Source organism: Polypterus senegalus, chromosome 11 (assembly GCF_016835505.1).
Source record: "Polypterus senegalus isolate Bchr_013 chromosome 11, ASM1683550v1, whole genome shotgun sequence".
In the NCBI taxonomy this organism is placed as follows: Eukaryota; Metazoa; Chordata; class Cladistia; order Polypteriformes; family Polypteridae; genus Polypterus; species Polypterus senegalus.
In genome coordinates, this window is record NC_053164.1 from 104,486,975 (window position 1) to 104,512,355 (window position 25,381).

The 25,381-nt window shown below is 38.5% G+C and overlaps 1 protein-coding gene across 4 annotated transcripts in view; it reads right to left on the minus strand.

The window, feature by feature from the left end:
* Positions 1-25,053, minus strand: part of cald1a (caldesmon 1a) — a 304,498-nt gene extending 279,445 nt beyond the window's left edge. For all 4 annotated transcript variants that reach the window (XR_005635608.1, XR_005635609.1, XM_039769419.1 and 1 more), the window contains exon 1: positions 24,800-25,053. The gene's annotated coding sequence lies outside the window, so the exon portion shown is untranslated. The remainder of the gene's footprint in view (positions 1-24,799) is intronic.
* Between the last annotated feature and the right edge of the window lie 328 nt (positions 25,054-25,381).

The following is a 25,381-nucleotide window of genomic DNA, read 5'->3' on the forward strand; positions in this document are numbered from 1 at the left end:
TTAATCGAATTAAAACTTTTATTTTGTATGTTGTGCCTTCCTGGTATTATTCTGAATGTTAACACCCTCTCGTATTACATTATCCTTCCTAAATCCAACAGGCACTTGTTTATCACAACTATCTTGTTTTTAATAAACACACACTTATTTGTTGTGGACACTCCCAAAATCATGATTTCGAACTGCTGACCTGTAAAAAAAAAAATACAGTACACTTATGTAATACTATAATTGTTACATTTTATATGTATGGTACTACGTTAAAATGCAATTAGATGCTGTATTGCTTATACAGAACCTGACCAAATAATACTAAGACATTACATTGTTTTGCTTATGACTTGTCTAACAAGATTCTACCTGCACAAATATCTTAACAGACTAACCAAGTGCCAACTTTACCAGGTGGTCAAGTGTTAATTTCTAAGCCTTAATTACCAAAGAAAGATTAACCCCATCCTATTTTCTTGCAGCATAACCTACAGCTGCCTTGCATTCCACAGGTCAAGCTCATCACTTGTCACCACATCCAATCTGTTCCTTATAAGGCATATGCATTCAGCACATTCCCATCATTTTTTCCTCAGCACAGCTCCTTCATGGTTCTCCATGCATAAAAGCTTAGCTTTCTTATTGTACATTTTCTTCATTTGGAAACTAAATTAAAATATTCTTGCCATCCACTTTTAATATCTACTTTTACTTAAGTATTGTTCTAGAATTACATCACCAATTATAAAGCACGAACATATTCTCTTAAATCTAGTTATATTTAAAGGAAAAAATAAAAAGGCTTATCAAAGAGGGATGTTTACCTCTCTCCTCGATAGCCAACAAAGCACCCTACTAATCTGTAAAGACAGGCAATGGCATGAGACCTTTCACTAGGGGACACAAATTATTTACATTCTTATAATAAAATGGTTGCTACTAACTGTAGTGTGATAATACAGAGGAGCATTATTTAACTATTTGCTTTAGGTATCATTAGATGTTTTGATTGTTTAACTATCTTTACATGTATTTTAACACAAAAAGCCAAAACAGCTTGATGCATGGGTAAAAGGGTAAAACCTTTCTGGAACAAATAAAACCAAAAATACAGCTGTAATCACATACATATTTCAATACATCTGTTTAGATGGGATTAACTATCCCCATCATATCAAACGGCAGACAGCGATCCTCCTGGAGAACTAAATTCGAAAAAATATATCTCTTTTGTTATGGTTTCATACACCATTAATATAAGAGCCTTTATGTTTAGGTGTCTTGCATATTGCAGAGATTATAATGATCAGTGTCATCTGTTTTTGAAGTAAGGTTACTGTTAATATCCTGCCTAGGCATATAACCTTTGTCAAAATGCCTGACACTTTTGCTTTTAGAAAATTTGTATTAAATCCCAGAATTTAAAGAAAAACATTAACAGCTGTTAATATAAGCACCATTTTCAGATCTACAACCAGAGGTGCAGGACCTGCTTTTTAGGGAGAGCTAACCTGAGACCCATACTGTTGCATAAGTCTGATAGGGTTAGGGATGTTAATCAGTGAGCCGGCCACTCAACAGCTACAGAAAAAATGTACATCAACAGATTTGTTAGGAAATAGAAATGGTAAACAATTATTAGAAATTTTATGTATTCTGACACTGTATCTTATTGTATCTTAACATTTTCTTTATAACAACAATCAAAATTTCACAATTGTTTTTTAATGGCAAATTCTTTGGATAGTGTTTTACTTCAGAGATTGTCCCTTCACTGGCTCAAGGGTGTCCTCTGTGTATGTATTAAATAAACCCCAGCTGCACTCCTGATGATGTAGATGGGGGACTGCCCCAGTTGACGCTGCACTTCAGCATTGCATTTGCTGATCAAGATTCTCGTTTTTCAATTTTGTGCCTTGTCTCCATTTGCTGGTTTCGACTTCTGCATGTCTTAAAGGCACTATTTTTTGATTAACAATTTTTGGATATGTTTGCCTTAGGTTTTGCATTTTTTAGGTAAACCTGCTATTGCTTTATATTTCCTTGAATTTTACCTTTTTGCAAATTCTTCAACAAATATTTAAATATAATGGAACTCTGTTTTGGTTTATCCTTATCCCTTCTACATATTTTAACTACTTCTATTTAAAAATCTGAGTCACAATTTTTAGCCATGTGAAGGACAGAAACCTGTCATTTGAGTTTATAATTAGGCTGCTTTGATAAGGTACTGTATATTCAGTGGATGCAGACCTCCTTCCTCCTTTCTGCTAGTTGGGATACTCCCATGGTATAAGATGTAGGTTTGTATTGACCCTCCACAAAAAATGCTTGGAGGATAAAATATACAAAAATAGAGAATTTAATAAATAATTAAATAAAGGGCAGCTGGGACAGAGGGAGAACACAAAGTATCAAATTAACAGAGCATAAATCATTAAAGCCTTCAGCCTCTCTAGGTCTAACTATAGTACATATATTATGAACATCAGTCTGATGGGGTAGCTCACCTACTTACCCACAAATACAGTACAAAGGAATCCAATGCTCACTCACCACACTCACCTCCACCAAGTATACATCCAAGACAACTTCCAACCTAGCCTCTGAATTACTTTGAACATTTGAGATAGTCATGTTTTGCAAAAGAAGCTCTAGCCTGATGTCCATATACTGTAATTTTGATATTCCTCAAGAGGACTACTTAAAGGGACAACAGAGTATTTAAGCCTTTGCCTAGATCTCCAAAGCCAAAGATTACATTTCCCATGTTGACCTCCTCTTTCTCATTTTCCTTTGTGTCTTTGCCTCTTACTGTTACGGAGTATTAAGTGCGACTATAAGGCATATTATCTCTGCAGGTACCCTTCTTTCCTACTATATTTGCATGATGACACATTTTCTCTGCTTCTCTCCTTCTTTCAGACTAGGCACAAAACATGATCTTCTTACAGCGAGAGAATCTAGAACTGTGTATACACCATACAATTTATCTTTGATAGCTCAAAATCACACAAGAACTGCCACAATGGACTTTAACAGACCCTGCCTTTTGACAGCCCCCCTTTCCAGGTAGGTTAGGCATGCAGTGTGTGTCAAAAAAGGGGGTCAATCCAATACAATGCTCAGAACAGAGCACAAGTAATCCTCAATACAATATTACAAGTACAGAGCAGAATTCAACAGCAGATAGTATCACATAATACGATTTGGATTTGTTCAGAGTCCTAGAGACCTTGTCCGTCAAGTTCCCTCCCCCTATTGGCCATTCCACAGCTGAGTCAGCGCTGGGCCAGCCAATCTGAAGAAAGGACCCCTCTACCCGATGATTCCTGCAATCTACCATCAGAGATGACTTTACCTTAGGTAGGCAAAACAACTTTGCAGTAGGGCAGTGGCACCAAGTGGCACATTTAAGTACCGAAAAGAGAAACAGAGTAGGTAAGGGTTAGTAACAAATTATGACTATGTTATTACTTGTGTTTAGGTGCTAATAACTAACAACAGAAATGCAGTATGTACAGTTAATCAGCAGCTCTAGTCAGGATATGCTAAACTGAAGTAGTGAGTCTTCAGCCGGGATTTGAAAGCTGAGACCGAAGGGGCATCTCATACTAAGCAGGCAGAACATTCCACAATTTAGGGGACCTGTAACTAAAAGCTCGACCTCCCACTGTTGTTTTATTAATCCTTGGAATCAATAGCAGACCAGCATCTTGAGATCTTAAAATTATGTTCTGTTTTTAAGTCATGATAAGTTCAGACAAGTAAGCCGGACCTTGGCCATGTAAGGCCTTATATGTTAAAAGGATGATTTTGAAATCTGCCCTAAACTTACATGGGAGGCAGTATAAGGATTTAAGAACAGTAATTATGTGTTCATATTTTCTTGTTCTTGTAATAATTCTCGCAGCAGCATTTTGGATTAGCTGGAAGCTGTATAAAGAACAGTTTGAACAGCCAGTGAACACCACATTGCAGTAGTAAATCCTACTACAAATAAATGCATGAATTAAGAATCCTGCTTATTTAGAAAACGGCTTAATTTACCAGCATTTTTAGTATACACATATGCACACACATATATTATACGTACACACTATATACAGTCATGGCCGAAATTATCGGCACACCTGGAATTTTCCCAGAAAATGCACCATTTCTCCCAGAAAATTGTTGCAATTACAAATGTTTTGGCATGTCCTTTATGTGCATTGGAACAACACAAAAAACAGAGAAAAAAGGCCAAATCTGACATCATTTCACACAGACCTCCAAAAAAGGGCCAGACAAAATTATTGGCACCTTTTCAAAATTGTGGGTAAATCGTTTTATTTCAAGCATATGATGCTCATTTGAACTCACCTGTGGCAAGAAACAGGTGCTGGCAATATAGCAATCACACCTGAAGCCAGTTAAAATAGAGAAAAGTGTACTACTTGAGGTTTTTGCAAATTTATTAAAAATAAAAAAACTGAGAAATCACATGTACATAAGTATTCACAGCCTTTGCTAAATACTTCGACGATGCACCTTTGGCAGCAATTACAGCCTCAAGTCTTTTTGAATATGATGCCACAACCTTGCACACCTATCCTTGGCCAGTTTCGCCCATTCCTCTTTGCAGCACCTCTCAAGCTTCATCAGGTTGGATGGGAAGCGTCGGTGCACATCCATTTTAAGATCTCTCCAGAGATGTTCAATCGGATTCAAGTCTGGGCTCTGGCTGGGCCACTCAAGGACATTCACAGAGTTGTCCTGAAGCCACTCCTTTGACATCTTGGCTGTGTGCTTAGGGTCGTTGTCCTGCTGAAAGATGAACCGTCGCCCCAGTCTGAGGTCAAGAGCGCTCTGGAGCAGGTTGTCATCCAGAATGTCTCTGTACATTGCTGCAGTCATCTTTCCAGTTATCCTGACTAGTCTCTCAGTTCCTGCCACTGAAAAACATCCCCACAGCATGATGCTGTCACCACCATGCTTCACTGTAGGGATGGTATTGGCCTGGTGATGAGCGGTGCCTGGTTTCCTCCAAACGTGACGCCTGGCATTCAAACCAAAGAGTTAAATCTTTGTCTCATCAGACCAGAGAATTTGTTTCTCATGGTCTGAGAGTCATTCAGGTGCCTTTTGGCAAACTGCAGGCGGGCTGCCATGTGCCTTTTACTAAGGAGTGGCTTCCGTCTGGCCACTCTACCAAACAGGCCTAATTGGTGGATTGCTGCAGAAATGGTTGTCCTTCTGGAAGGTTCTCCTCTCTCCACAGAGGACCTTTGGAGCTCTGACAGAGTGACCATCAGGTTCTTGGTCACCTCCCTGACTAAGGCCCTTCTCCCCCGACCGCTCAGTTTAGATGGCCGGCCAGGCCTGGTGGTTTCGAACTTCTTCCACTTACGGATGATGGAGGCCACTGTGCTTATTGGGACCTTCAACGCAGCACAAACTTTTCTGTAACCTTCCCCAGATTTGTGCCACAAGACAATCCTGTCTCGGAGGTCTGCGGACAATTCCTTTGACTTCATGCTTAGTTTGTGCTCTGACATGAACTGTCAACTGTGGGACCTTATATAGACAGGTGTGTGCCTTTCCAAATCATGTCCAATCAACTGAATTTACCACAGGTGGACTCTAATTAAGCTGCAGAAACATCTCAAGGATGACCAGGGGAAACAGGATGCACCTGAGCTCAACTTTGAGCTTCATGGCAAAGGCTGTGAATACTTATGTACCTGAGCTTTCTCAATTTTTTTATTTTTAATAAATTTGCAAAAACCTCAAGTAAACTTTTTTCACATTGTCATTATGGGGTGTTGTGTGTAGAATTCTGTGGAAAAAAATTAATTTAATCCATTTTGGAATAAGGTTGTAACATAACAAAATGTGGAAAAAGTGATGTGCTGTGAATACTTTCCGGATGCACTGTATATGTGTGTGTATATATATATATATATATATATATTATATTATGTATATATTTTGGTGTATGGCTGGCCGTTTATCCCAGCCAATACCCCCAAGCCGCCAGGTGGAGCCTTTCCTGCAGTATGGAGGTTCCCCGAAGACCAGCAGGGCATCACGGACATTGCAGTTTTTATATACAGCCCTGCTAGATGCCATGGGGGCCACTAAGTGACGCTGCAGAGAGGAACAACGGTTATTTACCCTACGCCCCGGAAATACGTCCGAGTCACATGGACAAGGGGAATGACGTGCTTCCGGGGTGAAGGACTTTTTATCTGACCCGGAAATGATAAAGGATCACATGGGCTGGGGATTGGAACACTTCCGGGTCAGGGACAATAAAAGGATTGTGGGAGCTCCCAGGCGGCGAGCTGAGCCGGGTGGAAGGGTGGCAACGCGTCTGGGAGTGGAGGAATTGTTTATTGTGAGTATTATTATTGTATTTATGAGTATAGTGGAGGAGAGGGTGCACTGTGGCTTATCAATAAAGTCAACATTTGGACTTTTATCTGGTGTCTGGCGTATTGGACAGGGGTTCAAGGGAGCGAGACAAGCCCAATCTGTCACTATATATATATATATATATATATATATATATATATATATATATATATATATATATATATATATATAAAATAAAAACTACGGCGCTTTGCTTGCCAACCCCCTGGCCTGCCGCTCGCGTATGTGGATTTTACTTTCACCAAACAACAAATCTTTTAAATCTCGCAGATAGGCCTCTTCATTGGGAACAAACACTACTTTTCCCTGATGGCAATACATATTAAACGATCTACAAGTCTCCAACTTAAACTTTAAAGCCGAATAATAACTATATACTGTACTTCTGTCATATCACCTATGTCCATATATTATATCTCTTCACTGTTCTGTTATTTCACAGAGTAATCATTTCTGTTTGTTAGCGCTAATGCGATCTTTACTATCAGTTTTTTGAGACTTTCAAATTTTAGTACTTTCATAATCTTTAACCTGCTCTGCATGTGTATCACATCAACGTTTTTGAACCTCCTTACGACGTTCTACTTTATCTTCTACTCGTTGTCTTTTCTTCGTCTACTGTTTGTCTTTTATTTCCACCCCCGCTTAGACCTGTTAGGTTTTCAATTCATCTCTAGGCACAAAGTCTCGTCTCACAGGACGTGAAATTATCTCTCTAAAAATGTCTTGTCCCATCTCTCTGAAAAAGTCTCATCATCTCATCCCAAGATTTTTTTTATAATAGAGAGATATCAAACAAGATGTTAACAGATGGTCTACCTTCCATCTCCCCTTAGCAGGGAGAATCAATATTGTTAAGATGAACATCCTTCCTAAGCTTTTATTTAGATTTCAGAGCATTCTTATATGCACATCAAGAAATCATTCTTTAAGAAACTAGACTCAATTATAACCTCATTTATCTGGAATTTGAGACATTGACGCATTCAAAAGACGACTCTGCAAAGACCTAAATCAGGAGGTGGCGTGGCATCATCTAGCTTTCAATTTTATTATTGGGTGGCAAATATATACATTTAAAGAACTGGAAATCGGTACAAATTAATGAATTTACACTAGCCTGGGCAGCAATAGAAACTAAATCTTACTGTACTTCTTTATATGCCCAGCCTTGTGCCCCAGAAAATACTAACTTTAATCAATATATCAATAATCCAGTTGTCAACCAATCACTCAGAATACTGAACCAATGCAGGATGCACTTCAAGGCAGAGAAGCTTTTATCTGTTGCTCCAGTTAATCATCTTTTTTAACGTTCTTAACCAACACAATATTTAATCTTTGGAAAACATCTGGGATTAAGAAACTTAGAGAACTGTATACAGATAATGTATTTGCATCTTATGAACGATTGCACTTTAAATTTTACTTCCCAGCAATACATTATTTCCACTATTTTCAAATTACAAATTGTGCTAAAAGAAACCTACCCAATTATCCATACCTCATAGCCAATTCAATTCCAGAGGAAATGCTAATCAGTCTTAAAGACTTAGACAGCTTCTCAACAATACATCAAATACATAAAAACATTGCAAAGAATTTTCCCTTCAACAATCCTAGTGTTTGTTAGGAAAAAGACAATTAACAGCTCAGAAAAAGAGTGGAAGTCATAGAACACCCTCTAGCTCTATATATACAAAACACAATAATTCAACTTAAACTCTTTAATCAATCATAATTATTCATGTTTAAAATAGTCCAAAATGTATCCAACACTTGATCCAACCTGCAAGAGTTGCAATACATCTCCAGACTCGCTAGACCACATGTTTCGGGAGTGTACCAAATTAACATGGAAAATTTTTTTGATTTCTTTCCAGAGAGCCTTGGTGTCATAATCACTTCTAACCCATTAACAGTGACATTTAGTGTTCTCCCAGATGGACTTAAAGTGGATGAGGAGAAACTGTTTTTAATTGCCTATACTACACTACCAGCACACATACTTATCTTGAGTGAGCAGGTAACTGATGTTCTATATTATTTGAAAGTGGAAAAATCAAAGTGTCACTTAGAAGATCTATCCAAAACTTTAAAACATGGCAAGACACGATTAAAAAAATTAAAATGATCATTCATATAGGGAGAAAGGATATTTCCCCTATGCTCTTGGCTCTACGGTCTTTCCAGTGGGAGTTGAATTCTTGCTTTATTAGATTTTTTCCTGTTTTTTTCTTTTTAATTCTTTTTTCTAGATTTATATCCATCCATTATCCAACCCGCTATATCCTAACTACAGGGTCACGAGGGTCTGCTTTGAAGTTATTTGTTGTATAAGCTCTGCACATTCTATCTGTTTGATTTTATACAATGTAACTTTCTTGAAATAAAATTATTTTAAAAAAATAAGAACCGTAGGGATTAGAGGAAAAAGATTAACTGCATGTAAATAGGAAAAATGAACATAACAGTTCCATACACAAACACATCCTAGCATTTTAGTTAAAACAGTTCATTGCAAAGATAAATTAAGATTATTTATTTTAGGACCTTTAAAATCAATGCGATTCTAAAGAGATAAAAATTATAAATTTACATTTATATAGTTTTTTTTTCCTTATGATCATTGTTATGAATCATTATAAAAATTTGGATTAGACTAGCACATTTAGCCAAAGAATCAATTGTATGCAAATACTAACAATCAAAATCTGTGAAACTAATGGAATGACTCATCTAATATTCAATGTTAAGAGAAAAGCATAACATATTTTGAATGATTAGGCATTAAATATAAATTGTTCATCTGCATAGGAGATAAGTGTCCACATATCCAAACATGCCAATAAAAACATATGGAGGTACAGAACATTTTACAAAAACCAAGTGTAATTCAACAGATGTCAAAGAAAATAATCATTTCCCAGAAACTGACAACTACACTAAAATTGTTTAAATTTATACAACTACAGCTACTTTTCAAAATATACTATTTTTATATTAAATGTTTCCATCACTTTAAAAGGATTTTAATCATCACAATAAAAATGTAGGTGAGCCAGATCTCAAAGTAAATACAATTTTAAGGAATATTCAAAGAACACACAGGCATTGCAGGTTTGCACAAAATAGTTTATCAGCTCCAGCTGAGTTATACATTATTAAAAATAAAGAGTATATATATACTGTATATACTCACATATAAGTAGGGTCTTAAAACATGAACAATTGATCATAAAATCAGACAACGACTTATACGCCCATTCAAAAATATATATATATATTTTTTTACATCTTCCTGCTTCCTCTAATCTCGCACTAGCTTCTCAGACACATCAGATTTTGTTGCAGCAGTGCAGGTACCAATTTTTTATCGCCACTTCAACGACGTTTAAATCTAAAACCAGCTTCATATTTTCTTCTCATTGAACGCTTTATCATAGATAAGGGATGCACTTACGATAAAGGTGTATGAGGGTGTGAGATACAAAAAACACAAAACAGTGCAAACATCGCTTTGGGATAGTTCGGGTATTACCATGTGGTTACATAGGCAAAATACATAGGAAAAAAAAGGAAGTGTGCTCCGTGGTTACTCTCTCAGGTGGGCGTTAGCCTACCATAATCTCTTGCACCAAGAGCATAAGTTTTCCGCATTCGACTTATACGTCCAACATTATAAAATACCGGAAATTATACAGTAAAATCAAGCTCCGACATATCCACGGGAGAACTTAAACAAGAGTATATATGGTAATTTTCTTTTCAAGAATAAGTTCTGTATTCTTCAAATTATGGTTATTTCTTCATAATCCTGGTATATAAAATTTACTACATGAGACTGTATTTTTATACATTTTAAAAATACACTTAGCCTGTTTTTGTACTTTAGAATGGTCTAATGTAAAAACAAAGCCTTAAAGCAAACTGAATATGTCCAATTTTAATTATCAAATGTTTCAGTTTAAGAAAATGTACCTTCAGTGTTTCTGAGACATACTTGTGACAACTGGTGGTAATACACTTTATTACAGACTCTTGATACTATTTTCTTATGGGTATGATTCCTGTTAGTTTGACTGTTCATAGTGGCCATTGTGGGTGAAGCTTTAACATTTACCATGGCACACCTGCAGGCCCACATACTCAATTTAACCAAAGTTTTTCCTGGAACTCAAAAAAATTGCATTTTGCAAAGATACTGCCTGCTCCTGCCAGTTTCATCATGCTTCTGCAGTCTAGTGACACTTAGTAAGATAGTGGTTGAGCACGCACATAGCATGCAATCCCCTGACAAGAACTGAACAGACATTATGGGCATACATTTAGTTTTAATCAGATTAAAGTTTAGTAAGTTTAGTACAAATGTTTTAATATACACTCACCTAAAGGATTATTAGGAACACCATACTAATACGGCGTTTGACCCCCTTTTGCCTTCAGAACTGCCTTAATTATACGTGGCATTGTTTCAACAAGGTGCTGAAAGCATTCTTTAGAAATGTTGGTCCATATTGATAGGATAGCATCTTGCAGTTGATGGAGATTTGTGGGATGCACATCCAGGGCACGAAGCTCCCGTTCCACCACATCCCAAAGATGCTCTATTGGGTTGAGATCTGGTGACTGTGGGGGCCATTTTAGTACAGTGAACTCATTGTCATGTTCAAGAAACCAATTTGAAATGATTTGAGCTTTGTGACATGGTGCATTATCCTGCTGGAAGTAGCCATCAGAGGATGGGTACATGGTGGTCATGAAGGGATGGAAATGGTCAGAAACAATGCTCAGGTAGCCCGTGGCATTTAAACGATGCCCAATTGGCACTAAGGGGCCTAAAGTGTGCCAAGAAAACATCCCCCACACCATTACACCACCACCACCAGCCTGCACAGTGGTAACAAGGCATGATGGATCCATGTTTTCATTCTGTTTACGCCAAATTCTGACTCCACCATTTGAATGTCTCAACAGAAATCGAGACTCATTAGACCAGGCAACATTTTTTCCAGTCTTCAACTGTCCAATTTTGGTGAGCTCGTGCAAATTGTAGCCTCTTTTTCCTATTTGTAGTGGAGATGAGTGGTACCCGGTGGGGTCTTCTGCTGTTGTAGCCCATCTGCCTCAAGGTTGTTTGTGTTGTGGCTTCACAAATGCTTTGCTGCATACCTCGGTTGTAAGGAGTGGTTATTTCAGTCAAAGTTGCTCTTCTATCAGCTTGAATCAGTCGGCCCATTCTCCTCTGACCTCGAGCATCAACAAGGCATTTTCGCCCACAGGACTGCCGCATACTGGATTTTTTTCCCTTTTCACACCATTCTTTGTAAACCCTAGAAATGGTTGTGCGTGAAAATCCCAGTAACTGAGCATATTATGAAATACTCAGACCTGCCCGTCTGGCACCAACAACCATGCCACACTCAAAATTGCTTAAATCATCTTTCTTTCCCATTCTGACATTCAGTTTGGAGTTCAGGAGATTGTCTTGACCAGGACCACACCCCTAAATGCATTGAAGCAACTGCCATGTGATTGGTTGATTAGATAATTGCATTAATGAGAAATTGAACAGGTGTTCCTAATAATCCTTTAGGTGAGTGTATGCCGAGTGGTAGTATACAGTGGTTATTCCTATTTCACAGCAACAAGGACTGCATGTAGTTTGCAAAATCTCCCCATGTATTACTGATTAACTAGTATCATTCAGTGTGTTAAACTGTGGAAGACTTCCTGTCGATTCTGAAAATGTGTGAGTAATACCTGTTAGTTACCAACAAATTTTAGTCCTTCATGTACTGTGCTTTTGAAGATGATTTTTCAAAGTGAAAAGTATACACTGGAGGAAACTGCATCCCTGGGGCTACAAGGATGATACAGAGGAATGCAAGCTGGGATGTGAAGCACATAGCCATTATCCTTTATAATGGCTAAATCTGACTGTGTTTTGTTTTTTTTAATTTTGCTCCTTCCTAAAATTGCATGGAAACACTGTTTTGCAAACTGTGTGCAATCTAAAGACACTACTTAATAACAGAATTACTGGCTTGGAAATCTAACGCATTTGGTAAGGTTAAGACATTTGCTTTCAACTTTGGACACCGGTACCTTTCACCTTCATTTTACAGCACAAAAGCAAGCTAGGTATTTTTTTTTCCATGTATAAAAAAGTCTCACTTTAATACACAATTTCCTGTGACAAATTAATATAAACAGTGATTTGGATAATTAACTGTAACATGAAAAATAAAGTTATACATTAAGATGAGGTAAAGTATAACTCAGGCTTCTTGTTCCTGAAATATATTACATCAAACGTAAAATCAATGAAGGGTTTATTTCTTGTTCAAATTAAGTGATTGAGGCCTATCTACCAAACTCTTTGAAATAAACTCCCTAGTGTAATTTCTGGGTAGATACTTGAATTGCCTCCTAATTTTCTACAAGCTTGTCCTTTGAAGAAAGGACTGTATGTTGCCCTAGTAAACTTTACATCTCTGCTTAAGCCAAAACATGAAGAAATAAAGGAAGTTGCTTCCCCAGACAATGAGGCAATGACTATGAAATTTTGTTCTGGACCTGTGGAAGTGGCTGTTCTTTTCTTTTTTTATACTCTTAATCAGAACTCAGTTTATAGCTTGAGTTTGTTGCTCCTTGTCTGATCAAATATCTCTAAAGAGTTAAGTCAGCAATAAACTACTGCAGTTGACTAACCTTTTGAAATGCATGTAGGAAAGTGTGCATTTTATCATTGATTTTGACAGGCTTGAATCTACTCCCACTTCATTTATTTTTTGTTCATCATTTGTCTGTCTGAAGTATACTACCCTTCTCCTTCTTAAAAAAGTTTCTTGTTTTTCTCTTTTACAGCTGACCAACAAAATGTATTTTTATATAGCACTCTTCACACTGATATGCAGCTCAGTTCTATTTAAAACAGAGAAAAATATGATTCATTCTAAAAAGCAGCAGCAAACCACCAATGATTGCAAATGTGGATTTACTTTCAAACAGGTATTTTAAAAAGGTACTTATTTTGAATAAAATAATACTGCAAACTCTTATCAAGTAAGCTCAGGAAATCCACTGCATGCCAGGGCATAAAATACAAACTCTTTGCTAATTTCCTTTAAAAAGTAAAACACACCCAGTTGGGTACTTCTGTGATGAAAAATGAAAAGACAGATTTAAGCCTAGGATTGAATTAGTCAGGCTCTCATAGCAGATGGCCAGGTGGATGGAAGGTACAAGTGGCATGCTTAAAACCAGCATCCTCAAGATTCCCAAGTGTCACATCTAAAAACAGCTGGACTGAGCTTTATCATTCTGAAGGCAGACAAGGGACGAATGAAGAGTAAGAATTTAGGTTACTAAGATGACTACAGAACAATAAAAAACCAACAGACAAGATTGCACTCTTCAACTTCAGCTGTGTGAGGAACACCAAAAAAAATACATATTCCCTAAGATAAACATTCACTCACTCAGCTATAAACCATGAATGTCAACATACAGTACGTATTTGACCAGCTTCAGAATGAATAGTATGTTATTGTTAGTATTTGCAGAACCTCCTCATAATATGTGTCTCATATTCAAGACTTCCTCATTAAAGTCAGCGAGCAAAACTGAAAAAAACGTTTTCAATAACAGCAATAACAACTGTACAGCTGAGTAGCTAACCTAACTAGCATTATAAATTTATCCTTTTTGTACATGGAAAGCCATTATGCTTTTTGTGCATGTAAAGCTGTTAATAATAATAATGACAGCTTTATTCTAATTGCATTTGGCATCTCATTTGTACTGATGTTACACTCTATCAGTTACACTTGAATGAACATAAGATGTTCTTTTTTAGCAAAAACTAAAACAAAAGACATATAAAAAGGTACGACACCATAAACTGGGGGAATGATGAAACAAGTAACTAAGACAACACAAATTTGTAACTAGAATTTTGCTTCATTCTGATATACTGTACACCACCTACTTTGTTTCCTTATGATAATTTACCTGATGGGTAACTTAAGCTAAAGACCTTCATTCTGAGCCATACCAGTTGTAAACAGTGTCTAAGTGTTTTAGGTAAAAACAACTCTAGTTCTGCTCAATTTTTAGTAAGATTTCTTATATACCTGTTTTAAATTAAAATAGTATGTCATTAGATTTAATATATAAGAATTATTATGTCATCTTGTATAGGCCAATTTGGAGCTCAATCGTACTTTTTCCGCACAATTTAGCAATCAGGTACTAAGAAACCAAGAGATATTTATGTCCTTAAAATTTGTCTTCTGCATAATTTCATAACTGACTGGTTCTAAACCAATGATTTAAAAAATGATTTAACATGGCATTCATTTTATCATTATCACATACTTCTCTTTGGTCAAGCAGAACTCCAGTCAACCAACAGCCAAATACTGCTAGAACAGATTTTTCACACTTATTGATTAATCAAAATTTAAATATACAGTATGCAACACTTTCTAGTCCATTTTACTGGTAGTGGCTTTTAAAATGTGTTTAGCAACAGTTACAATGTTGACTGCATCACTGAATAATTTAAGGATGATATGTTGGTATGGGAAAGATTTCCTGAAAACAATACATCTTATTAAAAATGTAAAAAACTGATGAAGAAAATGAGTAAAGTGCTTGCCCCTTTTGTAACTGTTTCATAGAGGGCTTTGTTACGTTATGTTTAAAACAATTAAAAGAATGCAAACATATCTTCCTCTTCAAAGAATGCGTGTCAGGAGCAGAGAATGAGAGAGCGTGCAACAGAAAAGCAAACAATAAAAAAATCAGTACGTGCTTTTGGGCTTTTAAGTATGCCGAAGCACCGCGATAAAGCGGCATTTTTTAGAGGAGCGTCCGTATCTTCTAAGCAAACAGCTTCTCTGCTCACACCCCCTCCGTCAGGCGCAGAGAATGTCAGAGAGGGTGAGAGAGAGAGAAAAGCAAACAATCAAGCACCGCGCGGGAAGCATATCTTAAATCATTGAGGAGTTTTAGTTAATATGTAATATATGCTCTGATTGGGTAGCTTCTAAGCCATCCGCCAATGGCGTCCCTTGTATGAAATCAACTGGGCAAAAATGTACCATAAATTAAAAGACCCATTGTCCGCAGAAATCCGCGAACCAGCCAAAAATCCGTGATATATATTTAGATATGCTTACATATAAATTCCGCGACAGAGTGAAGCCATGACAATCGAAGCGCGATATAGCGAGGGATTACTGTATACAGTAATCCCTCCTTGATCGCGGGGGTTGCGTTCCAGACCCCCCCGCAATAGGTGAAAATCCGCGAAGTAGATACCATATGTTTCTATGGTTATTTTTATATCTTTTAAGCCCTTATAAACTCTCCCACACTGTTTATAAATATTCCCCGCAGAGTTATACAGCATAATCCCCTAGTATTCTCTTAGATATTAGGTAAGATTCATTGAAATTATGTATATAAACACACTGTTTATATACAGTAAAACCTAAATATTATTTTAAAGATATTGAGTGTCTCCGATATCACATATGTTACAGCCATTACGATAGACAGGCCACCAGCAATAAATGCGTACAATGCAAGAAAAATAGTATACAGTAAATGTGTGTACAGTGACACTAAACGTACGTACATGTACTAAGTACTGTAAGTAGAAAATTAATTATGGTTACTCACCAACAATGACTCTATGACTTGTCCGATAACGATGAGTTTAGTTTTACTGCACAACAAAGGAGAGCGTTACAGCCCTTAAAGGAGCAACTTCAGGCGATTGTGTAGCACTGCCGTTGTTCTTCTTCTGGCAGTCTTCAATGCAAATCCCTAAAGCAGATTCCATCCAGACTACTGCCTTATTACATCCACTTACAACTCGTTTTGCACCCTGGTTAAAAGGACACTGCGGCCGTAGATCTTATATTCCTTTCCTACTTTTTAAATAAAAAGAATCGTAGCCTTCAACAAATCCAAAACGTTTACCTTTTCGGCAATCGTTAAGATCTTCCGTTTGCGCTTGGGCACGGCCCCTGAAGCAGTAGCAGATCGTTTTGGAGCCATAATGAAGGGCTTGACTATGCACAAAGATAAACACAAAAGAGCACAACTCTTTACACAGCGAAACACGTTGATGCTGAATGAGCGAGACGAGACTTCCTGGTTAACACTGCATTCAGCAAGTAGGAACTTAACTGCATGCTCTGATTGGTTAGTTTCTCAGTCATCCGCCAATAGCGTCCCTTGTATGAAATCAACTGGGCAAACCAACTGAGGAAGCATGTACATGAAGTAAAAAGACACATTGCCCGCAGAACCCGCGAAGCAGCGAAAAATCCGCGTTATAGTTTATGCTTTCATATAAAATCCGCGATAGAGCGAAACCGCGAAAGTCAAAGCGCGATATAGCGAGGGATTACTGTATATACTGTGGTGTATGGCCGGCTGTTCATCCCGGCCAATACCCCCAAGCCGCCAGGTGGAGCCCTCCCTGTATGGAGGTTCCCCGAAGACCAGCAGGGCATCATGGACATTGGAGTTTTTATACACAGCCCTGCTGGATACCATGGGGACCACTAGGAGACGCTGCAGGGAGGAGCAATGTTTATTTACCCTACGCCCTGGAAGTACGTCCGAGTCACATGGACAAGGGGAATGACGTGCTTCCGGGGTGAAGCACTTTGTATCTGACCCGGAAGTGATAAAGAATCACATCAACTGGAGATTGGAACACTTCCGGGTCAGGGAATATAAAAGGACTGTGGCACCTCCCAAACAGTGAGCTGAGCTGGATGGTAGGAGGGCAACGTGTCTGGGAGTGGTGGCGAATTTATTATTGAGTAATGTATTGGTTTGTTTATGAGTATTATGGAGGAGAGGGTGCTTTGTGCACTGTGCTGTAGAAATAAAGTCAACATTTGGACTTTTACCTGGTGTCTGGAGTCTTGGACAAGGGTTCAAGGAAGCGATACTGCCCCCTATCTGTCACAGTGGCGTAGTCAGCAGGATTCTCTGGCCATCCGGTTGGCAGAGGACCTGTTTACAAATTTTCTGGGGACAGAGAACCCGAAGACAACAGCGTCAGGTCACATGGCAACATCACCAGAACCCGCAATTTCCAAGTCCGGAATGGAGAAGAAGAAGGGCAAACAGAGCAGTATCGGGACAGCCATGCTAACAATGGCCGATGCTCGGGAGGAGTCACATAGCGGCTGTACAAGTCCGGAGAAGCATCCAGGGACCAAGAAACACTCTGAGGTACGTGCCGGGAATATCGCGGATAATCCATTTAAAATAACACACTTTGTCCCGTGCATGTACCTCAGAGATGATCACCTGGAGGCTCCGTGAGAGAAAGGAGACTGTCCCAAAGACGATGGCACGCTCCTATTCGAGCCAGAACGCATGGAAGAAGACTTTCGCATGTCGGCAGCTGGCAAGGGACACATCATCAATAGTGATGAGCGAGCACCAAAGTGTTTGGGTGTTCGGTCCAAGCACATCGCGATGTTCATGTGCTCTACCGAGCACCCGAGTATAATGTAAGTCAATAGGAGACAACCAGGCACCCCCTGCTCTGAAGAGGGGAGGGTGCCTGGTCCATTGGAAAAGGTCAGAAAGTGACAGAAACACCACACAAATGGACCGGGAACAGCATTGGGACGATGTCTGGATGCATCTTGGACTCCCTAATGACTGTTGGGAACCAGTTTGTCCGAGTTGTACTCCAAAAAAAAAAATTACGCTCTAAAACATTATATGCCAGTGCCTGCAAGTGAGCTGACACTAAAACATTATATGACAGTGCCTGGATATATAACACCCGATGACGTGTTCCAGCCAGCCAATCACTGTAATGCCAGCACCTGACACGGCTACTGGCATTACAGTGAGGGCAGTACTTGCCTGCCCCTTGATTGTCTGTCTCCAACCCGCAAAACGTGCGGGGCGGAGACTCGAGCGATTAGCGCCATGCTCCGAGCATAGCGATGCTCGAGATGAACACATGTTCGGCCAAACATGCTCGCTCATCACTAGTCATCAACCCTGGTGCTTTCTGGGAAGGAGGAGGAGGTCCGTGTCCCGCTGTGTGCGCTTTCGTAGCCGAAGAGATGCACTTGGACTTTCCGAAGGGGAAGGGAGAGGTGAGCGAAGCACTGCTCACCCCGCAAGAAGGTAAGAAGGACCGGGAAATAGCTGATCGGGCTGTCGGAAAAGTAATAAAGACAGACCACAGTTCGCCGAAGGAGGCAACTCGGTCCTCGGCCAAAGAGAACTACAATTCCCAGAAGCCTCCACAAGACCCGTCAGAGCACGTGCCGATAGCGGACATGCTCATTGGCTCCCAGCCGGTAGGTATGAAGAACAAGGAAGTGAGTATACCTCCAGCCAAATTAATTAAATCTGTTGACGTGCGGGAACTCGAAGAACTAATCGAGCCCGTGCAAGATATGTTCCAGATGCTGGCGGCCATTAAAAAGATCGTCGAGGATCTGGGAGAAACGGCTGAGGCGCCAATCCAAAAGGTAACAACATACTTACGGGAGGCTCCCATCCGATTCTCTGTAATACATGATGTACTGGTACAGTGACATTAGTGACATTTGAAACTTCAATATGGCGGCCGACAGTGGCATCATACCACCGAAATAAGTACGTACATCGGTTTTGGTTACCACAGAGAAGCCACCTACCAAATTTCGTGAAGATGAGGTCAGCCTTCTACCTACACGGGAAGATGAAGAATTGGTGACGTTGGACAGTTCAATATGGCGGCCAACAGTGGCGTCATACCATCGAAATAAGTACGTACATCGGTTTCGGTTAGCGCAGGGAAGCTGCCTACCAAATTTTGTGAAGATGGGGCCATAAATAAGAAAGTTCAACATGGCGGACGTTGGCGACCGTTATGACCGTTACATGTAGAATTTCGAAATGAAACCTGCTTAACTTTTGTAAGTAAGCTGTAAGGAATAAGCCTGCCAAATTTCAGCCTTCTACCTACACGGAAAGTTGGAAAATTAGTGATGAGTGAGTCAGTGAGTGAGTCAGTGAGGGCTTTGCCTTTTATTAGTATAGATATATGTGTACAGGTATATATATAAAATATACAAGTGGTAGTGCTGTGGCGCTATAGTTACACATGCATGCATGCATTGTATAACCCTCAAGGTTCTGTTAAAGTAAGCACCTTCACCCAGGGCAACAGAGGGTAATGTCACTAACCATCTTGTTGTTTTCCCTGTAGCTCAGAAAGGCCCAACAAGGAAGATGCTTTAGCAATCTCATCCCATTTCACATGCCCCACCCCTTCCAGGAAAGGTGCTATGTAAACAACACCCACTCCAGAAAAGTGCATTTTAGAGACCAAAGCTTTACAGAGTGAAACACTTTCAGTCTGAATACCCTTTGATTACTTTTTTGCTTTATTTAATTGTATGAGGTGAAAGCCAATTGCTTTTGGTAAATGGGTTTATATTGTTGGAGAATTCTGAATAAACAGGGCTATTCATTGTGTACCCCAACCCTAAAACCAGTGTTTCTCTATTTAGTTATTTATTTATTTTCAACTTGTCTTGCAGCAGTTAATTTTTTCTTTATACCAATTTAGCAGTTTTTGGACGTTAGAATAATGAACTTGATGTGTTACTGCACTAAACGTGAATTAGCTGAATATATTTTAAGGTCTTATCGTGACACCAGCTTTATTTTCAAAGAGTGTTCCTGGTTGAGTGATCACAAGGATGTTGATGTTGGGCATCAATTACATGAAGGAATAAAAAGATCACCTCCAACAGCAACTCCATAATGGAGTTTTGTGGGTAAAACCTTTCATTTGCAATTTACTAAAAGCTTTTTTATTTATTAACATCCTGGTAATAAATATCTTACTCTCTTCCCGACTACTTAATTTCGGTTTACTTTTTCGGCTCCAACAAAGGATCAGTTTGACCTCGTTATTTTTTTTGACTTTTCTTACTGTATCTCAAGACTCACTATACCAGTAGCCATACATGCTGAAGCAAGTACAACTCACTGTGGGAAATGGCATCAGACAGGGTCAGATAGGGGTGGAGTTAGATGACTGACTATAACCATATAAGAAAGATAAAGCGTTAGATGTGTATTTATTTATTCAATTTGCTAATAATTATACTGTTTATTTATTCATCACTGTACAATATAAGTACTGTATCATACCTTACTGAATAAGAATACAAGGAGAGTTTTCATTATATGCTAAAGGTGCAATATAAATGAAATGCATTATTATTATTATTATTATTATTAGTCTGCCTTCTGCCTTCACCCAGTCACGTGCTTGTCCCTGCAACTACGTGCTGCATTGCACAAACCTCAGTCAGAGCAGTTCACTCTTACTGCTCCTTGAAATCAAAGCAGGTAAGTGACATGATCTTCACGTCTGTAAAAGTAAAAAATAAAAGCAACTTAACTCATGTAGAAAAGTACAAAAAGGTAGCTCAGTAACACTTTATTTTACAGTGACTAAACATGTACACAATATTTCTGTTACAGTAAAAACAACCTTATGGTTGTATTATCTAAAGTTCATAATGATTCAATACTTCTCAGACACTATAATTTATCAGGAAAGTACGACAATCATCCACCATCTATCTGGTTCAGACGCAGCCAGCAATTTTTGCTTGACACTTCAGCAACTTCACTCCATCAGGTACTTCTTTTAAAATTAACTAACAAACTAACAAAGGCACATGAATCTTTTCATTACTTAAACTGGAATCTGCCATCTATGAAAGAAATTTTAGCAACGTGATATTGTAAAACGGTACAAAAAAGATTTTTACACACTACTAGTATATCTAATTACATTCTATTATCACTACTATTTTTATTATAAATCACTGAACAAAAATAGGTAATAAACAAAATTGTGATAAACTCTTTGATGCAAAGACTGGAAACTGTTAAAATCCTCCAACTTTCAAACCGCTTTAACCAAGACCACCTGAATGTTGTGAAATGCGTACATTTTCTTACTTGTTCCCACCTGCTTTATCCCAGCTTGGGCAGGTGCTGATTTATCACATTGTGCTGTACATAAAAAGTTGACAGCCGAAATGAAACATTTTTTGGACAATAGGATGGAAAGCAGACACCCCTCAAGGGAACAAGAAATATGCACATTCATTTACTTTCCTAAAGAAACCTTTGATTTGAAAGTCTGGACAAAAATCATTTTTGGATAGATTTTAGCTCACACATAATTGCATTTTCCTGTATCATTGTCAAGTAAACAAACGTGTGGCAATAGTATCTATACTCTTCTCAATATATGTAAAAATATAACCTAAATAAGCCACTTTGAAATTTAAAACATTCACATAAAAACATGAAATGCTCTTTTAAAAACATGTTTGAACAAAGAAAATGCTACAGTACACCCAGAGAAATTGAAAAGAATAAAAATTTAACTCAAAGATATATTATTATGCATCCATTTTCAAACCTCTAATTCCAATCATAGAGGGCTGAAACTTATTCTTTTAGTAAGCAACAATGGATAGGATGCCACTTGATAACTGAGCTGAGTGATACCTGGATTACCAACACCTATACTTCTTAACAATGAGCCAAGTATTATCATGGATTAATCTAACACACAAAAATCTTCAGGATTCAAAGAGAAAAAGGACAGAGACAAACACAAACTTCACACAGACAGCATGTGGGCTAACAGTTGAAGCCAGTCTCCTGCAGTATCACCATATTACCCGAGTATTACTCGATCACAACACAACATTCTCAGACTCCCTTAAATTCAATTTAAGATAGAAGGAATCTAAAGCCAATCTCAACAGCAATGATCAGGGTGCCAATACAGTGAGGGCCCACTCACACAGGACAAATCTAGAACCACCAGTTAACTTAACCAACATATCTTTGGAATGTGCGAGGACTACCAAAGTACCTGTTCAAAAATCCACAAAGATGGAGTGTGAAAACTCCACATTGATAATGGCAGAGCAAAAGATTCTGACCCAGGATGCTGGGCCTGTGGGACAACAATTCTGACCACTGTGCTACAGTGGCTAAAGTATTTAATGTGATAGAGGAGCCAGGTTCTAAAAAAACAATGTTCATACAGGTTTTAAATTACAGATTACAATAAAAGAAACCACATACAATTAACAAAAATATTAAATCTGTTAGCCTGAAACATTTGTTAAAGACCAATGATTTTTTTATATATGAAAATTATACTATTGTCCAGCAAAAATATGAAATGAAGTATACAAGTGTTCCTTACTGTATGTTTAAATTACACAAATTCACTTTTTATATTGATTTGATCATTTTTGTTTATAACTTTGTGTATTTTTATGTGATTAAATGTAGTGATTCATACATTATATTTCATTAGAAGTAAAAGAAAATGCTGAACTAGTTAATAGCCCTGTGTTAAAATCCAAGTCAAATCACTGTTTTGAGTGTGCATGTACTTCTTGTGTCTGTTGGGAATTGTCTCCAGGTGCTCCAGTTTCTCTCCCACATCTCAAAGATATGCATGTTTGGCTAAATGGCAGCTCAGCACATGAAGAGTATGTGCCTGACTAATGACACATCCAAGAATGGTCCTCACCTTGCACACAATCCTCCTAGAATAAATGTCAGCTCCAACAAAACTGAACTGCACTAAGCAAATTCAAAGCTGTACTGATGATTGTTCCTTTGTGGCTTTTTCTCCGTGTAATTTTCCCACGTTCCAAAGATGAGCATGTAAATTTATTTGGGTGTGTGCATGGGTGTGCCCTGTGATGAACTGGTGTATTATCCATGGATAATTTCTTCCTTGCACTTGATGTCACCAGGATGTGCTAAAACCCTTGAGATCCTGAAGCAATTAAGCAATTGAAATAATGAATGGGTGTTTTTATTTTATTCTGCACATTTACACCTATGCAGTGTAAATCTACACAAACTCACACATACAAATATTTATATGTGTGTGTGTGTATTACACACACACTCGTATATACACTCAAACACACACATATATATTTACACACAGAGAAATAAAGAGGGAGTACATATATAGGTAATGTCAAATGAAACAATATACAGTGAGAACAATTTTCATTAAGTCCAGAATAATAAGGTATGAATGTCTAGATCAATAAATCAAACTGAGTTGTAATGTTATAAATATATGATAAAAGTGACTATAGGTTCTATAAACAAAGAATATCAAAAACCAAAATAAAGTTGCAGGCTCTAGTCAAACATGGCTTAATTTTATAAGAAAGAAAGAAAATAAAGGTCTCTGCTCTGCAACAACCATTACGTGGTTTGAGATCTTGTTCGCAAATAAACACATGCAAAAGGCTGATGTATTAATAAAATACTAAGAGCACACCTGAAAGGTCAGCTGTAAGAGGTGCATTCCTTTAAAGATAAACTGAATGATCAATGCTTTTGCAAAACATCAGTGGTGTCTGTCTGAGCTTGCCTGCCAGAATTTTTCTATCTCCAGAATTACTCAGATAGAGATCTAAACCGGGCGTGGAGGGGGCATTAACTTAATCATCGGGCTTTTCTCTTTTTTTTCTCTTCTTCTTTTTGCCACTCCCTTCACTAACTGTGATTCAAACTGTCTACATGCGTAAAGAATATAAACGTGCAACAGAAATGATAGAAATTTTGCCACATAAGGAATTACTGAAGTCGTAGTGGCATCTCAGCTGTTCAACATCGTCCCTAGGATGCTACGCTGATCTCATCCCGGCGCGCCCCGTAATCATATCCGCTTTCAACAGTTAAAAATCTTCCGCTGCGAATTATGCAGCACATCCTGGAGCTGCAGAGTTCTAAGAGATGTGGTAAACCACCAACATATTTATAAGTTTTCGTTCAGTTACGCCGGATAATATACCGTTTAGCTGTGCTTAAACGAAATACAGAACACTGAATAAACAACTCCTCGAAATTAAGTCTCCGACTCTCTCACTTTCTCTCTCTCTCTTCTATTTTTCAACGAAATTCACTTCACCGCATTATAACTTTAAAAGGAAATAGTTGCAGTAAGACGAAAGCATGCCGCGAATTACTTTCATTCTGTGAAACGTTAACAGAAAAGGCAATAATGCGAAATTGCAGAAAGACGGTAATTCACCAAGTGTTAACGAGGACAGTCGTTACAAACTGGCATTGGGTCTTGCCACGATAACTGTCACCCACAAAGGAGCGGCTAAAAAAAAGTGTAATAACTTTAAGCGACGTGTTGAAGTTATTCTTAAGAAAGCATTTTGCACACTCTGGCGCAAAGTAACTTTTCAAGTGAAACACTGATGCTGTCGCCGTGCGCTCTTTAACCGCTTGTCTTATATTTCCTTACCTGCCGCCTCGAAATCGCTTTCCTTTCCAGGCTTTACGTGTGCTTCTCTCTGGCGGAATACTACTTGAATGGCCGTAGAAATGCAGACTGAGCCGCTGAGCGGAGAGAGGCAAACGATCAATTGGAATAGGACCTCAAGACGACGGGCTTCCCTTTAGCCCCTCCCTTAAGCACATCGCCCTAGTGTTTACAATGGGCAGCCACTAGTATCCATTGTCCGCAGCCAGTTGCAACTACCAACCAATGGTCTCGGTGGGTTCGGCTTTGCTAGCAGAACATGCCGCTCATTCCACTGGCACGCTCAGGAAGTCGATCATCAAAAAAAAAGGAAAAAAAACCTTCCCCGAAAATTGGATCACGCTGCCAAAAATGCCTTGCAACATTCCCTTTTTTGGTTATCCTTAGTCGGGCCTCTGAGAGCAAATCCTCTGTCAGAAACAATCATACGAAATGTTAATCTTTCAGGGAAAAAAGGGAGTGCTGCTTTTGGGGAAGGATGGGGTAGCTGCCCAAACGCCTGCGGACAGCAAAAGCGGACAAGGACAGAAAGAAAGAGAAAATAGCACCTCTTATATCACCGTC